We start from the raw sequence: 26,106 nt of genomic DNA, 5'->3' as shown, positions 1-26,106 counted from the left end.
CCCTTTGTGCAGTTTTGGTCCATGGACAGTGGTGAGAGCACTGGACATGGAAAGGAGGGTGTCACCCTGGTAGAATTCTCCAGGTGGTGCCATGGGTGACATGGGAACATGGGAGGGAGGACCTGTGTTTCCTGTGGGGGGTCTGGGGTGCGAGAGAGACTCCTCTGTCCCTGGATGGATTGAAGATTGTTTTTTTAAGGGATAATGACTTTGATGGGGAACCCAGGGTTGTGGAAGGTTTAAGCAAGTAGATGAGGATAATGTGCTAGTGTTAACTGTTAGAGCATGCAAGGGATGGAAATTGGGGGGGAGGAGAAGAAGTGTTCTGGGAGGTTTGCTTTTCTGCTTTTGGGTGTTTGGGTTTTCTTTTCTTGTCTATTGTTTGTTGTTATGTAGGTTAATAAAATTTTCTTTCTATTTCAAGTTTTAGGCCTGCTCTGCTCTGTCCCTGACCACAACTCTCAGTAGTTCATTAGGAAAAAATATACACTCATGGGTGCACTGGCATTTGGCCAGCGCCAACCCATGACACTGGACTTGCTGGTATTTTATTGGCTATATTCATACATATTCATAAGCTTTTCTCAGCAGTTTCTATTTCCAATTTTTAATGTCACTATTCAATACCTAAAAATCATAAATCTATGATGGTGATGTTTGGTTCCTGTTCAATTTCTATACTCTACTGTGATCCATTTTAGATTTCAATATTCCAAGATGTACATCCAGGATATGTATCCCAGGTGGTGGGGTCCAGCTTCCAGATGTGGGGTCCAGCTTCTATTTTCCAGGTCTATCAATCTTTCAATAGTGATGTCCAGTTTCCCTTTTTCAAGGCCCATAAATCAGCGAGCTGAAATCCTTCTTCCGTATCCAGGATGTTTTCACCATTCTGTGAGGAAGCCTTAAGATCATTCTTACTTCCTTCTTTTGTCTTAAGCCTTTTTACATTCTAAAACTACAGTTTAAAAATCTTTAATACAAAGCAAGCTTCTAAAGTTATAATTAAAATACTCTTATTACAGAATAGCTTGAGATTTATAATAGGTAATTGCAAGCAAAAGGTTTGTTCAGAAACTTTCTTCCATGCTTTCCTCGGTTGTTTATTAGAACTCATCTTTATAACTGTTCCATGGCAGTGTTCCACAATTACAATTACACAGATTTTCTTTATTTACCTGACATGAAACACAACTTTGTATTTCACACCAGGGAACCTACTCAGGGAGTACTACTGATACTGCAAAGCTGAATATTCATATATTAGGAAATTGAATTATTAAATCACACTTGCAGGCCCACTCCAACTTTGAGTTATTTAATCATACATTCATTTTCACAAGGTCATCTGTGCTTTGGAGGCCTCTGTTGGACCTGATCAGGCATGGACTCAGGAGTCTGTGTTGTAGAAAGCTCTAGCCTGTAGGATTCCCAGGTCCTTGGCTGCAGAAGTCAAAAGTGTCTTATAAACTGCCCTGGTTTAGGGCAAATTTGGGAGGAAACCTCCAAATAGGGTCCCTCTGGAAAGCAAACCCAAAAGGCCCCTCCCCCCAGCCGGTCCGGGAAAAGAACTTCCTTGGAGAAAAGTGGAAAAAACTATTTATTTAACAAACAAAATGCCCACAAGCACAAAGAATGAATACTATTAAACAATAAAACCTCTCGCTACTTCAAAGAGAGATGGTAAATGAAAAGAACAGGGCATATGCCTTTATTAATATTCAGCTCTTTATTAAACTGATCAGCTCATTATCAAAGTCATCAGCAGGATTGCAGAGTCCGTCTGGAGTTTTTCACGCTGCTGTGGTGATCCGACGGAGCAGGTACTGTTGCGGATCTTCAATCAGCTGCCCCCAGTAGGTGGTGAGACCTTGTCTCCATGGGAACAGCTAGAAGCTCTCTCTGGTAAACCATCAGAAGGCAGAGCAGTGGAGAGTCTGTCACTGGAGTACAGAGTCAGCTCTTTACCCTCAGGGAAAAACCTCAAGGGTTTCCTGTTGTCCGTCTCTGTTGCTTAAGCTGGCCAGTTCTCATTCCATTCAGACTCCTCATAGGTCATGGTGAATCTTCAAACCAGGCCAGGGGGTGCGTCCACTCCTTCCTCGGCCAGGGCACTATCTAATTCTCCTCTGATACATCTAGTTTTTCATCTTGGGGTGCAGTTCCTCAAAAAAACCCTCCCAGGATTCACAGGGTGGGTTTTATTTGCATATACAAATGCATATGCATTTGTCCCGGTCGCAGCATACGGTGTCCCTGCTGAAAAAGGTAGTTACAGCGAACAATGACTGGGCAATCTAGGCAGGAGCCATTCCTTTTCACATTTTAATGAGGTAGGAGAATGTCCCGGGGCAGCTTCCCTTCATCCTCAAACTTGCTGGGGTGTGGGGGGGTACCTCTAGCCTAGCCTGGGAGGGGGGTCAGTGGTTTTCGAGGGACAGCAGCATCACCCCAGCTATGGTGAAAAGAACAGGGCATATGCCTTTATTAATATTCAGCTCTTTATTAAAGTGATCAGCTCATTATTAAAGTCATCAGCAGGATTGCAGAGTCCAATCGGAGTTTTCCACACTGCTGCAGCCATCTGAAGGAGCAGGTGCTGTCTCAGTGGATGCTGAGTCCTTGTTCCCATAGAAACAGCTGGCAACTCTCTCTGGTCAACCATCAGAAGGCAGAGCAGTGGCAGTCAGCTCTTTGCCCTCAGGGAAAAGTTTCAAGAGTTTCCCATTCTCTGCATCAGTCAGCTCAGCTGGCCAGTTCCCATTCCATTCAGGCTCCTCACAGGTCATGGCCAATCTTCAAACCAGGCCAGGGGGTGCATCCACTCCCCGCTTGGCCAGGGCACTATCCAATTCTCTTCTGACGAATCCAGCTTCCTGTCCCGGGGTGCAGTTTCCCCTAAAAAAACCTCCCAGGATCCACGAGGGCGGCCCTATCTGCATATACAAATGCATATGCATTTGTCCTGGTCGTAGCCGAGGTTACTCTTGCTAAATGAGGTAGTTACAAAGGACAATAGGGCTATCTAGGTGTGGGCAGCTTCTTTTCACATTTCAATTAGGTAGGGAAAAGTTGCCAGGCAACTTTCCTTCAGGGCAGCTCTCCCTTCTCAGATTGGCTGGGGTGTGGGGAGTGTTACTCTAGCCAGGAGAGGGTCAGTTGTGGGGTGTTTTTTTTTTGTTGGTTTTTTTTTTTTTTTTTTTCTTTCGTTCCTAACAATGGGGTTTCTCTGCAAAAGAGAAAAACCCCCATTTTTCTAAAAGGCATGGTGACGGCACAAATCGGGAGGAGGGGGGTTGCATTCTGAGTGCTCAGAGCTCTTTTAATATGCTAATGGATGCTCCACATTTTCCTCTGGGGGGATGGAGCTGTCTCGCTATGGGGGCTAGGACAGGGATGGTCCAGCCCCCTCCCAGGACCACAGCAGCAACCACAGGCTGCTTTTTTTTTTTTTTTTTTTTTGAGCCCTCATACCCACTGGGAATTCGTTCATAACAGTAAACCTGAGAAAATCCTTGCCGTGAGTAGCTCAGCTCACTCAGTCTCTTATCAGTCCCAGTCTCTCTGGAGGTCCAGGCCCGGTGGGCCACAGGTGTGAGCCCTCGGTGCTCCTCTGGGGTTTTCAGTCAGGAGCAGATTCAAAGAGTCCCAAGAAAAAGGAAAAAAACAGTCCAGGGAACTTCTCTGCCCTAGCTAGCTAACTAAAAACCAAAAAAAAATCCCTGTCGCCGCCGCTGGTCTGTGCTTCTGACAAACCACTGTCTGAAGAACAATGTGCAGGAGGAGAGCTGTTTTCAAAAGAAACTTGGCACTTCTTCGTTCCCTGCTTTGCTCTCAGAGCCAGTCTTAAAGGCACAGAACTCAATATACAGCACAGACAGCACAGACAATTGGGGATACAAGCATCATAAAGTCACCCCAGGACAAAACTAAATGGGAGATGAGGAAGATGTCCCTTCCCTGGCAGCTGAACTCCACTCCAGCCACTGCCAATGGATTTCCTCTCTGAACAGCATTAAATCACTTCTACCAACTTTTATTTTCTCACACAACCCCCTGGAGACAGACTTGCAGCTGTGCTGAGCTCCTGTAGCTCCAGGGAGGGTAAACAGAAGCAAGTACTTGAAACCAGCCCCAGCCAGCCTTCCAGTTTGCTCTGAAAAACCAGACACAATGTGGTGAACACCAGTCACGCAAATTGAAATGGCTCTGTCCTTTGCGTTTCCATCACTGATATGAGGATAATACCTTCCTCTGACATCACAAGAATGGTAATGTTGCCATGAGGTGCTGAGCTGTAACAGCCTTGCATCCTCAGAGATGGGACCAGTGAGCTCACATGCAATGAATGTTTTCACTGTTCAGCACAGACCTTGAAAAGTATACAATTAACAAAAGCAACATACTTTCCCCATAGGAGCTCTCCCTCATCAACCAGCAACCATGGTTTCTTTTATTCTCCGAATTTTTCATATTTTGTAACATTCAGAAATCAAAAGATCAGTAAGTCTCAACATGCTCTGAACTTCCTGGCACTTAAAGCTCTAACATAGGCAAATGCTGAAATTAGAAATGAGCCACAGGACAGATTTTCCCATGCTTACTAATCAAGAGTCACTGATGTAAGGATTTCTCTCCCAGGCTAAAATCTCTCATCTTTTGTTGCCATGAATTTTCCTGGTTTGCTGAGCGTTCATATTAAAGGAGAAACGTGCAGTTTCTCACGCTGGTGAATTGTAAACACAGGACCATGTTTTGTAAATATTGGCAATGTTATGAATACTTTCTCCAAGACAAGGGGAGGTTGAATGACAGCCTCCTGGACCAATGTGACAGGAGAGGTGGCGATACCCTTCTCCAATCCATGGTCACCTTGCCACAGATATATAATGGAAAAATAAACTAAGGGCAGGTCTTCTGCCCTGCTGCTGTTGATGCACCCAGATCTGTGTCCCCAGTCTGTTTTCCTGGTTGGGCCTCCACGGTGATAACTGGCGCCTATACGTGGTCAAGTTGCAAGCTAGTGAGGAAAGAAAAAAGAAGAAAGAAAAAAAAATTCTGCCTTCTACAGCTGCAAAAAGAAGAAACCCACGATGTTCTCAGAGGAACGATTGATGATGGAACTGCTCCACTCCTTTTTGTTGTCCTGTGACGCTGACTTGACCAGGAAACACGTGAGAGAACTGCTTAGCTGGGGAAAGAAACTTGGAATTTTTTATAGTGCTGAAAAAGCACTCTCAATCCACCCATGGAAAACCCTGGGGGAAAAACTTTTTTTATCCGTTCTGAACGGAAATATAAGAGCTAGCGCTCTCCTAGGGACCTGGGGAACAGTCTTCCCACTTCTAAAAGAGGCTGGAGAGGACTTTGAAGTTGATTCTGGGCTTTCGACAGGAAGCAGGACTGGCTCCCCTGCGAGCTCCGTCGCTTCTGACGAGGATTGCTCTGATGCAGGGTTAGAGCTGATGCAGGAGATCCCAGCCCCCATGTCGGGGGTTGGGCGTGGCCAGCGCGGGTCTCGGAAGGGCTGCGGGACTTTTGTGAGCCTTTCTGCTGGGCCACTGTGCCCGGGCAGTGCCGCTGGTGCGCGCGCGCCGCGTCCGCCTGTGTCGCGCCGAGCCAGAGCGGTTCAACGCCGCTCCCGCCGCTCCGCCGGCCCCGCTCCCCGCCCCTCACGGGCCCGGCATGCCGCGGCGACCCCCCCGCTGCCCGCCGCCGCTGCGGGGTCCGCCCTGCAGCTGCCGCGCGGAGCCGCCCCGCCTCGGGCCCCCTGCGGGGAGCCGGGGGGGCCGCCGTGCACGCCGCCCCCGGCGCTGCCGGCGCCGCCCCCTGCCGCTGCCTCCCCGGCCCGCCCCGCCCCGCCGCGACCTGCTCCGCGCAGGATTCGGCAGGCGAGAGCGGCGGGGACGGCCCCTCCTTGCCCCGTCCCCCCGCCGCGCCAAATGCTGTGTGGGGGGTCGCCGCCGCCTGCGGTCCGTGCGGTGCCCGCAGCGGAGCCTCCGCCGCCGCCCACCGCGCCGCGCCCCGCCCCACGCGTCCGGTGCCCGTCCGGCGCCGCGGGGGGAGGGCTGGGCGCAACGCTGCGGGGCCCCCCGCGATGGACAGGTGGCGATACCCTTCTCCAATCCATGGTCACCTTGCCACAGATATATAATGGAAAAATAAACTAAGGGCAGGTCTTCTGCCCTGCTGCTGTTGATGCACCCAGATCTGTGTCCCCAGTCTGTTTTCCTGGTTGGGCCTCCACGGTGATAATCTTTCTCCAGCACAAAATTTATTTAGGAAATAAAAGGAGACCTGTGACCTCTAAATGTTGACTTGGATAGTTGTAATTTCTAGTTCTCGGGTCTCACCATTACAGTCACCCCAGTTCTGTGTTATACAAGACTTGGTGACTGTGGCTGTTAAAAAAGACTCAAGTGTCTTGAGGTTAGGCTGCCTGGAGAGGGGCCTAGTAACAACCTGTTTGCTGAACCTGTGAGACATGGAAAATGAAAATAGAGAAAAACATACTAAGGAACCTCATCCATTCCTCCAGCTGATAAAGTACAACTCCCTGGAGTATTATATGCTCTTCATATCTTTGTCTAGTACAGTTTAAAATTGTATTTCTATACCTTTCCTTAACAAACTATTCCATGGCAAGAGTGTTTGGAAGTTTTTATTGAACTTCATACTTTGTTTTTTTCCTCTGTTTATTCATATAATTACTTTGAGATTTGGCTGTGAAAACATGAATGTGAGAGTTGGCCAGTATTTTAATGATCAGGAAGGGGAGGGAGGTATCTGATGGCACAGATCATGGCTTTCAGTGCTGAGGTTTCATGATTATTAGCTAGACAAAATTTTTAGACTGCAATGAGCAGGTTGGCTTCCAAAGTGGCCAGGTTAACTTGAATGTCTTTTTGCCTTGCAGAAGATGAAACCCATTGTCCAAAGAAGACGATCTACCTCATCTGCCATTACTAAAGTTCTTGGCAAATCAAAGTCCCATTCCAGGTAGAAAAAATACCTTTCTGACTCCTGTTTCCATCTTTCTGCTGACACAGACTGAAATCAAACTGGTTTTCAAATTCATTTAACAGTGTTGAGGTCAATTTGGTCCTGCGGCAGGGGCAGGCGGGAGTAGGTAGAGGGGAACATGGCACCAGACAGACATGGTGGGTTGCAGGACATGGGCTGATGCAGATTTAGCACCTCTGGGGAGCATCCCGGCATTCCACTTCAGAGTTTTCCTGTGCAGCCACCCCCAGCTTACTCACTGCCAGAGCCCTCTGCAGCCCCTGCTCCATGTGCTGGACTGCCAGTGAGAGGGATAGTCCTGAGAATTGCTTCTGGCTCAGCTACAGGTACACCTGGTCAGGTGAGGGGGCTGGAGCTGCTTCTGGAGATGGAGGGAATGGTGGGAGGCATGCCCAGGCCTTGACAGCCCTGTGCAGGATGGCATCAGCTCAGGACATTTGCTGTAAGAGCCGCCAGACCTAGACATGCTCCAGGCCAGCCATGTCCCTGTCAGGAGACAGCAGCTTTCCCTTACTACCAGCTTGGGTAGCAGAAAGCTGCCCCCATGCCTGCACCTCCATTGAGTGTCTGCTGATGCTTTGCTCTTGCAGTGTGAGGCACCAGGAGTGTCAGCAGACAGGGAGCTACATGCCAGACATACACATCTTCTGCTGAAACACTAAGTGTTCTAGGTTAGCCCTGAGCTGAGCACCTCAGTCCAGTGGGAGCTGAGTCCTCCTTGACCTCATCCCCTCCTGCAGCAGTCACTGCTAGAGACAGATATGGGGATACCATGGTCCTTTCTGCCTTGCTCTGATAGCAGTCTTGTAAATAACATTTGCTGTGGGATTTGTTGAGTTTGATTTTTTCTTTCTTTGTAAGAAAGAGAAGTTAAAGCTGAACTGATTGACACTTTGAACTGGATCAGCCCTCCTGAAGAATATCCCTTTTGTATCACACCATTGGTGATTGAGGCACATTACAGCCTGCTTCTCTGGAATGAGGGGAGGGGCATTCACGCAGCACATCCCACATGCTGAGACCCAGAAATGCCTGTGGGAGCTGCTGTGTGCCAGCTGACCTGAGCCCGGAGCAGTGCTGAAGAGGTGATCTGTGGGGTGCTGAGGTGCAAGTGAGGAGATTGCACTTGGCAGAGCTCTTCCAGCTGGGGACAGCATAAGGAGAGGGTCTAGTTCAATCCCCATGTTGCCTTGTTGACTGCAGTCAACATGCAAAAACCCTCAGGAATTTTTGGAAATGGTGAGCACCTATATGAATCTCAGTGGAAACAAGTTGGATGGCAGCCAGGCAAGCCAGAATCAGATGTCTGGAATTAGATGAGTACATGCAGTTCATTTTCTTTTTGCTGCAACTCTTGTGCTGACAAATTGTTCAGTCTGGATGCAAAACATGCACAGAAAGGGCAATGCCCCCAATGCCCAGCTGAGCCACACCATGAGCCATGGGCTTTCCATGTTCAAGTCATAGCTCACACACGTGCAGGAAGTAAGTATTTTACCTGAATGAGAAATTACTCACAAACTACTATTTCAGCAGCTTAATCTCACAAGTTTTGCTGTGGGCATTTAGGCAGTTTTCCATCTTTCTGAGGCTGGTAATTTAATTGTGCAAAGGCAGGCGAATGTGGGTCATAATAGAGAGCAATAGGGGCTGGGAGAAGCACAGGGCTATCAGGCTTCTCCAAAACAGATGCCTATGTCCAATCACAAACCCTTCTAAGGAAAGCTTCTGACAGTCTTGTGATTTTTCTTACTCCTCCGGGGAAACTACTCTTTCCTCTTCTTCTTCAGACAATGGGCTGCCAAGTGGGGTGTTCAGCAGCCCAGGCTCCACCTTCATCCTGGATGAGCAAGTGCAGCTAACCATGGGCCTGCAGATTCAGAAAAGACATCTGATTTTGTTCAGTGATGTGCTGGTCATTGCCAAATCCAAGTAAGAGAAATTCCCATTCATTCATTTTCCCCAGTAGGTGCTGTTGAAACTAGGCTCAGCATGTGGTGGGATTTTTGGGGCTGTCTTGTGCAGAGCCAGATGTTGGACTCAGTGATCATGTGGGTCTTCACCTTCCAACTCATGAGATTCTGTGATTCTATGAGGCTCTGATCTATTTGTGGACCACCCAGCAGCCTCCAAAACAATGCTTCTTTGGAAATGTGGATCTAAAATGTTATAAATGCTAATACGATATTCCAATTAAAATAATAATTTGGTTTATTAACAAAGATCGAATTACAGAATTTCGGTAAACCCACCAACAGTGGAGATACTTGACAGTCTTTTTCCTGGGAAAATGCCAAGGGTGAACCGTGAGACACAGAACCTGGCAGTCTGCTGCCTCCCCTTCGGTTCACAAATTTGTCCAGTTCGGGGCTTAGTTTTTATACACTTTATTCTGCCCTCGGCAATATTTCCCCATATTTCCCTTTGTTTCCCGGCTAGCTATTCAAATCCAAGGGTGTCTCTGACCAGGCTGGAAAGAGTTCTTTCTCTCAGTTCATATGTTAATGTCCAGTTTCTATAGATCCTTATGGCTGATGAATGGTCGAGATATGGATGATGAGGCTTGATGATCGGAGAGGGTGTAGTCGGGAACCGTTGATGGTTCTGCTGCCTTATCTTGATGGGTCTCCTCCCAGTGCTGGAGGAGGCTGCCGGTTTCCAGTAAACCTTTTGTCTATTTCTGAATGTGAGCTTCTGGGGTGGTGCCTGCCTTGTCATAACTTTGGTTTAACAAAATGTTACAAGGTGTCCTGAAACTTACATTTTCATACAACACACACAGATATACAGTTTTAAAGTTTTCAATAATATTTCATTAACTATAAGAACATGAATTAATCATTTCACATTTTTCATATAAAATGTGGCATTTCTCCTGTGAAAAATAGGGTTATTTAATTCATGTTCTATAGATAATTATAAGCTGGAAACTGTAATATATTGTATAAAAGTATGGGTACGTGCTCAACCCGCGTGCTTCACAGACTTCCGTGGAGCACCTCTCCTGATCTTCCTGGTCCAGAAATAGAAGGTGAAAATACGAAGCACTAATGCTGTCAGAAGAAGACAATGAACATTGACCAACCTACCCCCTGCCTACGTGCAGCGAAGATTGCCTCAAAGCAAGGATTTACTCTGATCGATCGCCTACGTGCGGAAAAGTCATCACACGCCGCCACAGCAGTTAGGTTACCTCAAAGCAAGGATTTACTCTGATCGTTAACCTACCTGGGACAGATCATCACACACTTCTACGGCGGTTAGATTACTCAAAGCAAGGACTTACTCTGGACATTAGCATTTGAATATGGACCAAGGGACTTTTTCAGGGCTTAGTGTAAACACTCTTAATTGCCGGTGCTTAGCAGAAACAATGGGAAGAGTGCTGTCGAGGGGGGAAATAAAGCGTATTTAAGTTGAGCCCCTGGGCGGGCGAATTTGTGTACCCAGCTAGAGACCAGACGGCCAGGGTCTGTGTCTAAGGGTCACCCTTGGCTCCTTTTTCCCGGGAGAAACTCTGTCAAGTAGGTATTGCTGTTTGTGTGGGGTTTTTTTTTAATTGTTTAAAATTCTGTGATTTGATTCCAAATTTTGTGATTTGAATTTTTAATAAACCAAATTATTCAATTTGGAAATAAATTGTCCTGGCATTTATAACATCTCCCTTCCACCTTCACAAATTCTTCTTGGTATTAATGTTTCACTCCATTTGTCTGAAGAAAAAGGTTGTCTAATCGGTTTTTCCCATTTCCTTATGAGGTTGCTTGAAGATACACCATGAGAGTAAGAGGCAGAAGGACAAAACTGACTTTCAGTCTGACTCCTGTCACATAATAAATTAAGAGCTCTAACTGCATCTGCATGACTTGAAAGGAGCATGATCAGACTCTGGAGGTCTAAATGTTATTCTCTGGCCTAAGGAATTAATAATTTCCATTGTAGATCCTCCTCCAGCCTGAAGCTGAAAAGGCAAGTGCATCTGAGTGAAGTGTGGACCGGCACCTGTCTCAGCGAAGTGACAGAGAAAAAGATGAGTTCCGAGAATTTGTTTGTCATTGGCTGGCCTATCACCAACTATGTTGTCACCTTCAGGTATCTTATCCGACATCTGACCTCCCTCTGCATCCCAGTATCTGCTCAGGTCTCCCGTGTGTGAAGTGAAACAATGACTGAGGCTAAAGGGCACATTTCTTTTTCCATTTCCTTACCCTAAAACTCGGGTAACCTGTGCTGGCAGCAATAGTTCTAGGAACAGCAGACATTGGGAGGGAAATACTAGGAGAAAGAAAATAGCAATTAAAGGTCACTGCAAAAATAATAAGGGCCCACAAGATGAGTTAACTCCAACTTCACAGAAAGGGATTTGTCCCTTATCTGAACACTCACCAGTCTGACAGGAAACCTGGTTCAGTTTGTTGCTGGGATTTTTTTGTTTTGTTTTGTTTTGGGTTTTTTTTTGTTATTTTTGTTATTTGTTAAAATAGAACAGAAGAAGGAAAGGACTGTGTTTTTGTTCCAGGGCTTTGCAGGAAGCAACTTTGACTTACAGCCATATATAAATGAAATTGGGTAGAGTTTCCAAAGGTTGTTACCCATTCAGCACTTGTTTGATGATCTGCCTCCCTTTTTGTCTTCAGCTCAGGTGATGTGAAGGAATGATGGCTGTCAGCATTACTGTGGTAAGTGACCCTCCTTTCATCCTCCTTCCAGGTGGTTCCTCTACAGGCCTTAGAGAAATTTGCCTGTCAAATTGTGCTCTGATTTTCAGCATGTTAAGTGTCTAAGTGCTGTTTGAAAAATCCACCTTTGAAATCTGAATATAAATGCCCCTAGGAGAGTTAACAACTGGTGTTAACAATTGAGGAAAAGGAGGATCCATCAGAAGATGATATTGTTGGAGCATCCTTTTTCCTTTGGAGCTTGAGGTCGACTTTGCTAATCACTGTAGAACTGTCACAAGTGTTACTGATTCTTCAGATGTTTTTTGATTTTAACTAAAATTTTTATTACGTTGCATCTTGTCATGGGGTGACTTTTTGATGCTTGTCTCTCCAATTGTCTGTTCTGTTTATGCTGTATATTAAGTTCTGTACCTTTAAGACTGGTTCTGAGAGCGAAGGGGGGGAAGAAGCCTGCAATTTGTTTTGGAGAAACTGCTCACTCCTCCACATTCTGCTCCTGGACTGTGTTCATCTGAGGCATGGACAGACAGCGGGACAGAGATCTCCTTTGCTTTTAGTGAGTTTTTAGCTAGCTGAGGCAGAGAAGCTCCCTGGACTGCTTTTTTCCCTTTTTCTTGGGACTGTTTAAACATGCCCTGAACTGAAGGACCAGAGCACCAGGAGCTCACACCTGTAGCCCACCGGGCCCAGGACAGCATTTTCCAGCAGCACCTGAGGGACTGGGACTGATAAGAGACTGAGAGAGCCAAGCTACACCCACGGCAAGGACTTTTCTCAATTTGCCATCTCACTTCAGAATGAGAGGTTTTATTGTTTCATATTATTCATTTTTTGTGCTTGTGGGCACTTTGTTAAATAAATAGTTTTTCCCCATTTTCTCCTGGACTGGTTGGGGGAGGGGCCATTTGGGTTTGCTTCCCAGAGGGACCCCATTCAGAGGTTTTCTCCCAAATTTGACCTAAACCAGGACACATCTAGAGGCTGCAGTTTTTTCTTTTTCTTTTATGTTTTATATGTTGCTTCCACTAACACCCAGACAAAAGTGTTTATATAGAAACAAAGAGGGGAAGAAATCTGCTTTGTGGAGAACAGTAGTGAACCTGAGGTGTGGGATTGCATTTTATTGAAATGGTTTGCTCTGGTTCACCCCTGGAAAATGTATGGTTTATCCCAAGTCTGTACCCTCCCTGCAGTATCGTGTATCTGTAACCTCATTGGCTGGAGAATGTTACTGCACCCACCTTGAACCTCTGTGTTAAGAATACAAAGGCAGAAGGCTCGGCCTCTTTGCCCTTCTTCCCCTTGGAGGTCTCCGGACGCTCCCCTTCCCTCTCCCCCCTTCCCCCTCTCCCCTTCCCTTCTCCCTCTCCCACAGGACCATGCTCCCTGCCTGGAGTGAGACTTTGAATAAACCCTCATCTCATCAGAACCTCAGCAGCCATCTGAAGTCTCTTTGCCTGCCAGCACACGACCCTAGGACCCAGGGGTCTCCCGGGGGACCCTCCCTGGGGACCCCCCAAAATTTAAACTAAAACACTGAGGGAACACTGGAAGGTATTATGAAGGATACATCTACCTGCACTGAAGTACTGCATGTGGAGGATTGTTAGTCTTTATGCTCCAGGTAGATAAGAAGTCAGTAAGAGCATGTGGCCTGACTATGAACATTACATTCATATATGTCATAAGTAATCTGTATTTATTACAACACCAGGGAGGATGTCCCATCCAAATTTTAGGGCCCTTCTCAAATTTGGTTGGGAAATTATATCCCTTCCCCTTTTCTTTGACTTTCAGACATATCAATGAGGAAAAACAAAATGAGTATCTGAAGAATCTGACCCTTCAGATCGTTGTGCTGGATGATGACAACTCTTCTTTTGTAAGTAAAGCTAAGAACCTGCTCATCAGATCAAGACTACACAAGGGTCTGTGGAGTAGAGGAGGGAATACAGGGCTGTGCTGGTATTTCAGTTTCAAATTCAAGTCCCAGCTAAAAAGATTTAGAAGGTGTGCATCTGGGTATCTGCATCCTTCCCACTTGGAAGCCCACTTGGAGAGTTTTGGTTTGAGAAATGAGGAGGTAGCCAGACCCTTACCAAACAGCACTTAATTTTTAAGATTATTCTTCGCCTCTGACTTCTTTTCTCTTTTCCTTTTGCTTCACTTCAAAATTCATGACAGTTTGTGGCTGAGTGCCACAGTCAATTCCTATTTCCAGTGCTATGAATTGAGGGTATTGATCACGGAGTCACTGGTGTGTTGACCTGAACTAATTTACTGGAATGTGTCCCAGTCTAGCACACATTTCTTGGCTTCATGCCAAGCTTGATGGGTCACATTTGCCTCCTGGGTATTCTTCCCTCAGAGTGACCCCTGACACTCATGGTTGATGAGCATTGCCATGTTCCATGTTCACCCTTTTGAGTGACAGTGGCACTATATTCAGCCAAACACTGGGGGGAGCAAGCACAGCATCTGAGCACCACCCACCTCCTGTGATTTCTGCTGGATGAAATCTTTGGATGGTATAATAGACCCACGACAGAAGAAGTAGTGGAGAATAGCTTTCACGTTGTATAGCCATCATCCTTTCTGGTGTAGTTCAAATTCGTACAGCTCATCCAACCATGAACATTTAGTAAAGACAGCCATTAGAGATGTGACATTTTCCCCAGATTTTGAAGCTACAAGAAACTGCAACCAAACTTCTCACCTTTTTCTTAGCTTCCTGTATTTTCTCTGTTTGCCTTTCTAGACTACTGCAGTCAACGTGTCCAATGTGGAAACTGCAGAGAGTGTGATGAAGGAGACCCTTCTACAGCTTGGGCTTCCTGTAAGTGTCAGGTGACAGATCTTAGCTATGGATACTGGCAACATCTGGTGCATAGGACAGTGTGGGTGTGGATAAATGTAGATTTGCTGTCTATTGCTTTTTGAGTGGAAGGCAACCTCATGGACCCTCACTCTGGCCCCTCTCAACTAACATTTTTTTCTTCTCTGTTCCTCACCCAACAGGGCAGGACCAGTGAACACCACCTCTGGGTGGTCTCAGGAAAAGATGAGCCTGCTTACCCTCTCATTGGTAAGAGCCCTCTCATATTGAGCATCATTTTGGTGCTTAATTCTGGCACCAGAGGAACAACTGATAAATTACATTAGCATGTGTGGCAGAGACACATCACAAACATTGCACTCTTCACTTGAAAAAAACAATGGTAGGGACACTGTTGCTGATGTAAGATGTAACATCAAGTTGCTGTGAGATGTCACTTGGTTTTTATCATCTCAGCATCCACATTTAATCAAAGCATGGTGATATCCTTGAAAAACTTCACACATACCTCCCTTTTCCAAGCAAATCTCTGCATTTCTGGGTGCAAGCCTATCACACATTTCAGCAGATGCTCCAAATAAGTGGGAGATCTTTAGGCTTGCCCAAGAAGTACCTTCTTTGCAGCAGATGTGATGCAGGGGTAGGACATGCCTCAAAGCCTAATTCAATCCCTCTGGCTGCTGGTATGAGCTTGCAGGGCTACAGGCTTGGAGGCTGGTCATACTCTCCTGCTCAATCAGGCATCTCCTCATGGGCAGAGCAGGAGGTCGGGGGCAGCCTCAGCCCACCTTCACTGTCTGTGATAGAGGTGTCAACTGATCTCTGTCAGACAGAGCATCTCCTGACATTTCCAAGGCCCTTTGCCTTTGGGCTCTGTCAGAACCAAACCAATTACTGCAGTTAGGTGGTCATTCAGCAAGAGTATGTTAGATCTAGAGGAAAGCACTTTGGCAATTGAAAGAAGCAGATTTTTAGATGGTCAATTGGTGACTTATAAGCCTCTAGTTAGGAAGCTAACATGTTTATCCTACTTTTTTGGTACTTAATTTTCTTTGCATTTCAGTTCACAAATAATGAAACTGCTTTCACACAACATGTTGTATCATATTGAAAATCCAGTTTGTTGCATTTGGGTTGTTATCTAATGAACTGATACCTTAATCCAATACTAAACTGACCTCACGAGCACACGTGGGCCACTTGCATCAATGCCTTTGCAGGCTGTTTATTTGAAAACTTTCCTTTTTAACAAATTGTGTTTAGATTCTAGAAACTCTTCAGGCTTGAGGGAGGGTAGGTGTGTATACAGGGGCCTTTAGGACAATCACAATGGAGGAGAGTGGCTACAGATCTGTAGGGGCTGATTTCAGAAATAGAAGGAACATTTTAAAATAAGCTACTGAATTTTGTCTGTTAAGTTCTAAGCATTCATCATGGAGATGACCAAAGCTAGAATTTTCCAATAACAATAAGAGTTTTTACCATAGTTCTGCATCTTTGCTTGCTCTTTACGCAACTCTGCTCAACAGGGCATGAGCATCCCTTCAGCATTGCCTTGAGCTGTCTGTGGGACTCTGCTGACCAGCAACAAAGAACCAACAGTAACACTCTCCTGGCTGATGGGACAGACTTCCTTCCTTGCTCAACTCCCAAAGGAAAAACAGTGTCAGTTTGTCCTGAAACCCAGACTCCAAGCTCCAGTGCAGCTGAGAGGAGGTAGGGGCTGCAGGAGTGTGGTACAGCCAGATAGAAACTTTATTGCTCTCCAGTACTGTGCTGAATTCTTCTGGCATCATACACGTATCCCAGAGTTGCTCTCATACTTGAATGTAATGTAAAGAGAAAAAGATTGCAGAGAGGTGAAATTTCTCTGTGCAAATGTTCAGACTTAGCTTTCAGTCCTTCATTAGTCTTCAGCTGCAAGTCATTGTAATACAATCATAGAAAATGCTGAGTTGGAAGAGAACCATCAGTATCATCGAGTCCTGGCCCTGTACCCAAGAACCCCACCATCCACTTAGAGCATTGTCCATATGCTCCTTGAACTCAGGCAGCCTTGATGCTGTGACCACTGCCCTGGAGAGCCTGTTCCAGTGCTCAGCCACCCTCTGGGTGAAAAACCTTTTCCTGAGAGCTAACCTAAACCTCCCCTGACTCAGCTTCATGCCATTTTCTCAAGGCCTATCACTGGTCACAAGAGTGAAGTGATTCTTGCACTGCAGAGACAGCAAGGTTCCTTGAAGAATGGTGATTGAGAGTTTTGCTGATAGTTGAGATGAACAAGTGGTTTCACTGCTGTATATTGTCTAACCATCCCCATTAAGAGTGAAGTTAATAAACAGGTGAGGGTAGAAAGTACTTGTTTTGCTGGGAATTCTGTAGATCATTCTCTGTCCAGCAGGAGGACAGACAGGTGTGTAATGAAGGTCTGTGTTTTCTTTCAGAGTCACTGCAGAAACACACCAAGAGGAAGAATTCCTTGATTGACTGGGCCCTGCGCTGCAGCAGCAGCACCCCCATGGGCAGGCCTCCTTCACAGTCACCTACCACACCACAGAAACTCTTCGGCCTGTCCTTGTCCTCTGTCTGTCCTGACGGAATCCTTCCCAAGCCAATCATGGTAAGCAGCAGCCTGGACTGCTTGTCTTGACATAAACTTGATGTGTTTAGCCCAAAATTTAAAGCCACTTGCAGCATTTGTGAGGATTGAATGGGGAAGAGGACCATTGTTTACCTCTCAAGGTAAATTTTCCCTGAGATTCTCCTTGGGGTTGGTGTTCCCCAAGGTACTAAGGGTTCCCCCAAGGTTGCTGTTCCCTGGGAGTTTCCTCTGGGTTGCTGTTCCCAGAGGTAATAATGTTTTCAGTCTTCTCTTTGCCCTAAGTGTTACACATCAGAGGTAGAGACGACAAGCTGAGTCCGCCAGTGCACATTTCCAAGGTTGTTTATTCTTAATTATCTCAGTCCTTTTTCAGCTCTGCCAGGCCTCCCTGGCAGGGTACCTTATCTTAGTTCTTTCTCAGCTCTGTGAGGCATCCCCAGCAGAGCAGGACACGCGGTGGACTGGGCGGATCAGAGAGCCCCGCACCTTAAGTACGGTACCCTTGACCCAACCACCGTCCAAAACGTACTTTTTATTTACAAAATTTTACCAATGCCTACTACCTATGCTAACATGTCATTTCTACTCTAAACCAATCTCTAAAATCCAACTCAGCGAAAGATGGGGGACGAGAGCAAGAAGAAGGAGCACAGGGGCCACTCCCCAATTCCTCCATCTTGCCTCTTCAACCCCATATACTGAGAATCCAAGATTCTACATTTACATTCTATGATAAACTAACTACTACTTATTTTGAATTCTCTCAGCTTGTGATTCTTCATACAATGTGGGCATTCACTCCCATGGACAGGAATCAGAGGCAATGTCCTCCTGGGCTCTGTGTGAGGCTGGTTGACCCCCTTGTACAGATCCCAGACCCCCCTGTCCGGTCTCCAAACCCTCCAGGGTGGCCAGAGGGATGTTCTAGACTCCAACATTTACCTGTGATCCATATTCATCTCAGTAACAAGGGTGGGAATGATGCCTTAAGAAGCTGAAACAGAGGCTAGGCAGAGTTAAAGGAATAAAGTATTTATTTAAGTGCCTTCAAGGCCACACCCTGGCAGCACCAGAGCCACAGTAGTGACTTTGCCCAGATGGCTCCAAGATGGAAGCAAAAGGAGGGCCTCATCATGAGATCTCCCACTTTTATAAGTTCTAGTCCATTTGCATATAGCAGTCAACTGTCCAATCGATAATTCTAAATCACGAAGCTTCATCCTCCTGGCTTGCCTTATTTTTTCACGTTGTTTATGCTCTGGATCTAGAGCTTGAAGAGAGTGTCCTTGAGTCCCCTGCAAGGACAAAACTGCCCTGCCCCCATCATCCTGTGAAAAGATCCCAGCACCACTTAATATGAAGGTAAAAGCTACCCACCAAAGCAAAACAGAAAAACCCAAAACCTAAGGCATCAGGAACAACTCTCTTCTTGGTAATCCCTATCACTTCATTCACAGACATCTGTCCTCTTTCAGTGGGTGTCTCCTGGTCATCACCAGCTGACAAGGGGCAATGTCAGTGGATCCTGCAATGCTATGTAGCCTAGAACTCACTCACTGAGTCCCTTGGGCTCACACCTGTCGCAGGATAAGTGTGCCCACATGAACTGTCTCTGCAGCTTGGCTGTCAGGTTCTTGTCCCTGGTTAGATCAGGATAAATCTCTTGTATTGTTTTCTTCCCATTACTGACTTGGTCGTCTGCTAATTACAACACATGATCTATAACGCACACAAACAAGAGGGTAAAGTGTTAGGCTCTAAAGTACACCTGGGTTTTCTCTTAGGATATGCTGCTCCTCTTGTACCATGAAGGTCCCTCTACTAGGGGCATTTTCAGACGTTCTGCCAATGCCAAGACTTGCAAGGAATTGAAAGAGAAGCTGAACTCTGGAGATAATGTTCAGGTGGATGGAGAGTCAGTCTTTGTGGTTGCAGCTGTCATCACAGTATGTTTGGCCAAGTAACTCAGCTGTCTGGGCTAATGGTACCTTCCTTCTTTGAGGAAGCAATGAGTCTTTATGGGTAGGGAGTATTTCAGGGGAACAGAAAGCATTTTCCAGCAAGGAACATTTTCACCAGATTGTGGAATTGCATTTTATGGAAATGGTATACTCTCATTCACCCCTGGAAAATGTATGGTTTATCCAAGTCTGTACCCTCCCCGCAGTATCGTGTATCTGTAACCTCATTGGCTGGAGAATCTTACACCACCTACTTTGAACCTCTGTGTTAAGAGTGCAAACTCAGGGGTCTCGCTCTCTTTGCCCCTCTTCCCCCTGGAGGTCTCGAGACGCTCCCCTTCCCCCTCTCCCCTTCCCTTCCCCCACTCCCACAGGACCATGCTCCCTGCCTGGAGTGAGACTCTGAATAAACCCTCATCTCATCCGCACCTCAGCAGCCGCCCGAAGTCTCTTTGCCTGCCAGCACGGGAACACCTGCGACCCTAGGGACCCCGGGGGGTCTCCCAGGGGATACCCCCCAGGGACCCCCCAAAATTTAAACTACAACACTGATGGCTTGGTGTGTTTGTGTATACAGAGGTACCTGCCCAATACAGTGACCCTGGTTTTCACATGCAGGCATGTGCAGCCCCTCAGGACAGGGCTTCCTTTGGCACCTCCCTGTACCAAACCACCCCCAGCAGGAAATACAGTGATGTCCACCTGCAAGGCAGCCATGGTGTACACTTCCAAATAACATGACAGATGCTGCACTGACATATGCATAAAACTCTTTGGTGGCAGCAGCACAGATGTTCTTTGTCATTTCTGAATGCAAGGAAGAGGCTGCAGAAAGTTTTGGAGGACTTGTGCCATTTGAGGGCAGCTGCTCTGCAACCCTCAAGACAGGAGCTGACCAGTGCCCTCTGGACCCCTAGCCTTCACCCTCTGATCAGCCAGCAAGCATGAGGGAAGTAGCTGCTAAATCCAAGGAGAGGGTGGGTGAGGGATGAAGTTTGTGATAAGACCCATGTTTCAGTAAGGAAAAGCCTATATTTTGTACTGACAATTAAATCTGGTCAGAGTAATTTAGGCACCAAAGTATCTGAAAAACAGCTCCTTTTTTCTTGTTGGTCTGATATTCAGGCACTTCCCAACACAAGACATACACTGAGTTGTTGAATAGTCCCCTGAGAATAACCAGCAATCCTCCTAGCTGAGAAATGTTTCAGAGAGATCTGTGCAGAGCCTCAGGGGCTGAGTCCTCTGCTGGATTGGAGGTCAGTCCTGCTCTGGAGAAGGGGCAAAACAGAAAGGCTACCTATTCATCCTGCAGTGCTGCCATAGAAGAGCCTGAGGAAGACAGCTTGGTGGGCATGGGAGGGGAGAATAAACATGTTTGTGTAGTGTCTTGTTTTATCTTATGCTTAATATGAATAAACCGTGACTATATGCATTGTGAAACTGAAACCAGGAATTCAAAACTGACCAGACTGCTCTGCATATATATATTTAATTCAGGATTTTCTCTGAAACATACCTGACAGTGTTCTATCCTCAGACATGCACGGACTGTGGATGGAAGCTGTGGACACAGAAAATTGGGCACATAAGATTGAAGCTATCAAAAGGTTTGTAAAAGCCTTTGTAAAAGTTTCTTTGGTGGGAAAAGAGGGATCATATGGCCCTAAGAATAGCCTTCATTTTCTGGGACACTACTGGCAATGCTTCAGGCCACAGTGGAGGAGCTATTGCTGATTGCCAGTGTCACTGATCAGAAAATTTTCTTTTCAATGGTCTTTTTTGAACATCCTTAACATTTCTGACCCCCAAAAAGTAATTTAAAAAATCTCTTCTGATGATTAGTTCAAATTACCAGAACAAGTAAACTGAAAAAGCATAATAAAATTCAGCCACCAGGAATGCATCTATGGTAGCAGAATTAGGTCTTTGATGACAGTAACTTTATTCTTATGTGCACGAAATGAGGCTGATCATCCTATCAGCAGTTAGAAGAAACAGCCCTGTCAAGGTGGAGACATGGACCTTGAAAACAGCTTTACTGCCTTGAAACTGCTGCCCTGAGCATGAGCAGTTTATCAGCCTCCTGTTGAATATCCTGTTTATTCAGCCATGACTCAGCTCAGTTTTTGAAACTTACCATTTAGCCTGGGCCTTCTTTATCCATGTTCTCGATAGCACATGACACAGCAGTAGCGTGGTCTGGGCGTGCTGCTGGCCTGGAGCTGCCTCCTGTCTCCTCTGGGCAGTCCCTGTTTAGTCAAGGCATTGTGGGCTCCCTCCCACATGCTCTGAACCCAAGTCCCTTGTCCCTCCAGCTCTGTGACCAGGGCAGGTGGGCAATTTGGATGCAGAGTTGTGGCTCTCACGAGTTGGTGGAGGGGAGTGACACAGATTCACCTTATTATCAAATGTGGATGTCTCAGCCTGGGTACAAAGGGGCAGGAGGGGGGAAAAGCTTTGAGATGCAACTTCTGGAATTCAAAGAGCATATGTTTGTGAACAGCACTGTTTTCCTTTTTTCCCACTCCCTTAATAGTCTCGTCAACCAGCTTCCAGAGGCCAACCTCATCTTACTCAGACACCTCTTTGGAGTCCTCCATCATATTGAGCAGAATTCTGGAGTGAATCAGATGAATGCCTTTAACCTGGCTCTTTGCATAGCACCCAATATGCTGTGGCTACCGAGTCCCACTGGGCCTGAAGAGGAGAGCCAGTCTACAAAGAAGGTAATCTTCCATGGATTTGGCCTCACCTCTGTGTTCCCCTTTCACTGCTTTTTGTGGGCACTGCCTTTTGTAGTCTAAAGGAAGGCATAGGGCCAGTGACTGTGCTGGGTGAGTGGCATCCAGGCCCCATCCTTTCCTCTGTGCAGCTGTGCCCATGCTGGGAGGGGTTTAGCTCCTCAGACTGTCCAGGATGAAAAGGGAAGCAGTGATTGCTTCACCAGATGAACTTCCTATATGGTCAGGCAAGCACAAGAAAACTGGAGCAGCTGAAGTTGGACACTGCCACCTCATCTGGGACAAAGTAAGCAATGAGCACAACAGTGCACCAGAAAGGAGGAATGCTTGCTTGTAGTTTACGAGGTCTAAGCAATAATGAGGAAAACTGTAGAATGTGCTACACCTGGCTCACAGTACCAATTCATATAGTTCATATTCTTGCCTCAGGTGTTCATAGAGATGCACTGCCACATTATTAACAGCTTCCTGAAGAAATTACATCTTTGTAAAAAAATGGGAACAACCTGGGTGTGATTTTACTTGCTCTCTTTTCATGAAACTGAATCCGTGAATTCCTGTCTTTGCCAGGTGGCCTTGTTAGTGCAGTTTCTGATTGAAAACTCAGGAGAGATTTTTGGGGTGATATTGCTTCCTTATTCCAAAGACCTGAGAAAAAGAAGTCCAAACCTCAGCAGAATCTCTGGGTAAGTTTGTGGTAGTAAATCATCTAGAAATATTTAAAATCTTTTAATAGGTAAAGTCCTCAATCAAAAGAGTTTGCTTTACCTTCATGTTTCTTCTAAGGAACAGCATTGAAAACCAGTTTGGTTTAGTTTGGTTTTCCCTTCACCTGTCAAGCATAGGCAGGAAGAGATAGCAAAGCAGAGGCTGAGGTGCAGAAACTCCAATGTGTCCCTAAGGATGGTTGTCTTTCTCTGTGGCTGCTGTTAAACCTACTCTAGCCATTGCAAGAATTTAGTGTAGCCTTAGCACTGCCATGTCCCAGCAGTATTTTTATTTTCCAGGTTATTTCTGTAAAGCTAAACCACATGATTTGTATGGAAAGAGATGGAGTTGTCTCTGTTAACTATCCTATGAATACAGGCCAGTGGTGAAAACTGGTCATCAACCCAGATTTTTTTTATTATTTCCTGTGAGAATAATGGATCATCTTTCTTTTTCCATGGCCTTGATATAATTTCCCTGTTTTGGTTGTGAGGTACTATATATATGGCAACAAATTAATTTGTGTTCTCTGCCCCAGACGTAGGCTTGGCTCAGCATGGTGATTCCTCTGATGAGCTGGAGTTTTCCACTTGTGATCCAGAAAGGCCAAAGCACCACCTGGAATCTGAAACAGATGCCATTTTTGAAGCACCAGCAGCTTGTTACTTGATGAGGATCAGGAAGACTGGGACTTGTTCAGTGAGATCACAGCCTGCTACCAAAGCAAAGCCCAGACCAACACCAGTGCATACAGCTATGAGCTGCTGGAGGAAGATGGCTCCTTCTGTTCCATCGGCTCCATATGCTCGCTCAGCCTGGCCAGGGACCGGTGCTCCTCAGAGCCCAGCGTCTGCCTCAGCTCCCAGCTGCCCGCACAGAGCCACGAGCCAGTGGCCCGCCAGTCCAGCTGCGATGCCACCATCATGAGCATCCATACAGACTACATCCACAGGCTTAGACAGCTGCAGATGGAAAGCCAGAAGCTGAGTGATGAAGGCCTAAGCCCTGGGGTTAATAAGGCCAGGCAGAACTTGTGGCAATCACCTCAAACCACCTCCAGGGTGAAGCAGCTCAGCCTTCAGAAGTCCAGTCTGTCCAACAGGTCCAGCTTCTCCAGCCTGTCCTCTACCACCACCTCCCCATCTGCCTCCTCACTCAGCTCCTTAGACAGTGCTTTCTCCTACTGCTCAGTCATTAACTATTAGCCCCACAGATGTCTCATCCCTCCCATTAATGTTTGGCATTTCTGCCAGGCTTCATGCTGTGTCTCCCACGGCTGACAAGAGGTCCCAAAAAGAGTGGCACAAATCCTTCACATCTCCTGTGCCTTTACATCTGTACAATCTGGACAGTTTTCATGGGGATGAACCCAAGGCTGGAGAGAGCAGTCGTTGCTCTGGAGAGCAGAAATGTTTGCCATGTGTTAGCAGAGCTGCCGTGGGAAGCCCATTCACTGACACTGACTGGGAAGAAGAGAGACAGCTGAGTTGTTCAGGGTGCCCTGGCCCAGGGCTCAGAAGCCAGGATTATACCAAAGAGTTTGAGCAAAGCCTGAGTACCCAGCTGCCATCCCATACAGTGAGACATTCCCACAGGTCAGCCACCAGCAGCACAGGGAGAAGACAGTGAAGAACATAGAAATCAAAGGCATTGATGATTGCCCTCTGAGCCAGGAAAGCCTGAAGCACACAAGATAGCTTTTTATGTGGCCCCAAATAAAGAAAGCTCTTGGGGGTCTCAAGTGGGAGGAGAGATCTGTGACAAACACCAGCAGCAGAGACTCACCCAGCAGCAGCAGTGAGCAGAGCCTGTCCAAGAGCTTGCAGACTGTGAGAGGCCACATCCCTCAGACAGTTTTCTATGGGCAGAACAGCCCCCTTGACCTGCAGTCCAGCTCCAGGCGCTACCACCATGAACTGACGGTCCCAATCCTGCAGGCCGAGCACAGAGAGAGCTCCCAAAGTGCCTCTGCTCCTGAGGAGCTGGAGAGACAACCAGTGGAAATGGCGCAGGCACCAACACAGAGCAAGGGCTTTGACATGTTCAGCCCACGCCATCTGCATCATCCTCCCTAACTCCATCCGAAACACCATCACGGACTATTTCAAGCACGATGAAACCGAGCCCTGTCCCACAGCAGAGGTGGAAGCGGTGGAGAAGGAACTCCTCCGGAGCAGGGTGGAGTGGCTCAGGAGCCAGCCTCTGGCAGAGGTGGCTGCAGAGGAGCATGACACAGCAGTGTTTGCAGAAGAGACATTTGTCTAAGGTGATGGATGTGGAGGAACTAAATATTTTTTTGTGTATGTGCAACAGAAAATATTCTATAATATATGATCAGGGTGTGAAGAATTTAGCAGGCTGCATGGGGCAACAAGTGTAAAGTGATGCTAATCTGTATGTAATGATGGAGTTCAATACTCATTTTGGTGGGAGGTAGGGGGGCTGTTCTTGTGTTTTCTTTGTGTACTTTTCTGAAGGAAGAGACTTCACTGGCTGGGTGTGAAGTGAATACCACCAGACTCCCTGTCCTTGAATTAGCTGACCTGTACAGGGCCTGACTCCATTTTTTTTTTATAGCAGGAAAAGAGAAACATTGCTTTATTTTCTCCAGTCAGCTGCTGATGTGCATGGATGACTGGACAACAGGGACAGCTAATGTTCCATATAAAATAGTTAAAAATCTTTACATTTGCACAAAACCCACCATTATTCACTGTTTACCACAAACCATTCATCCAAAGGAAAATCCTTCACCTTCATTCCAGAAATCACTGCTGCTTCACTCAGCTCATCTGTTGTCTGCTCTGGTCGAGCTCACAGCCCACACCCATTATTGGTTGAGGCTGGGTTCCAAAATCAGCTGCTGGAGCCCAGAGTCCAAAGTCCAGCCTTCACTGACAAACAGCATGTGTAACATTTTAAGCCCAAGATTGCTTTTTTCTGGAATTAATTATGCAGTGATTCTTTCTTCTCATACCTTCCCCAAAGTCAGCATTTGACAGAGACACAGTTACTATAAAGGATTTTAGTAATGTCACTTTGACAGGGCTGTGAATGTTCTTCTGTGTCCTCTGGGAGTAGCTCAGTTGTGGATGCTGACAGAGAAATTTTTAGGCATCAGGCAGCAGCAGAACCTGGGAAAGCAAGTCAGACTTTCCATGCATTGCTCTGGAGGAAGACATTCCAAACAATTTCTAATCTTGCACCTGCTGTTTTTGCAACTTGTTTACTTGCAAAGATGTTTATGAAAGGGTGTTGGTCTGAATGACCAATCATGTTTCATTGTATCTGAACACTATAAAAAGGATGTGCCTTTTAATAAACATTGCTATATATGCCCTCTAAGAAGATTGGAGTTATATCATTATTTCAGCCATCCGAATATAATAACGATACTCAGTAGCTAGAACTTTCAGTCCTAGTGAAAGTTGGCAGTTTTATGTCAATGCTGATGCCCCTTTCTAGAGGCAGTGTGGATGAGGCAACTGACCTAATTCCTGGTCATGCTGAGAAGGGCTTGAGCCGGGCTTGGTTTTAGCACAGGTCAAGG

The 26,106-nt window shown here is 46.4% G+C and overlaps 1 pseudogene; it reads left to right on the top strand.

Moving 5' to 3' along the window:
• Positions 1 to 8,887: 8,887 nt before the first annotated feature.
• LOC134565290 (rho GTPase-activating protein 20-like) lies at positions 8,888 to 25,889 on the top strand (annotated as a pseudogene).
• Positions 25,890 to 26,106: the final 217 nt, after the last annotated feature.

Source organism: Prinia subflava (assembly GCF_021018805.1).
Source record: "Prinia subflava isolate CZ2003 ecotype Zambia chromosome W unlocalized genomic scaffold, Cam_Psub_1.2 scaffold_55_NEW, whole genome shotgun sequence".
Taxonomy (NCBI): Eukaryota; Metazoa; Chordata; class Aves; order Passeriformes; family Cisticolidae; genus Prinia; species Prinia subflava.
The sequence above is the reverse complement of the archived record's forward strand: the minus strand, read 5'-3'. Positions and strand labels throughout refer to the sequence as shown.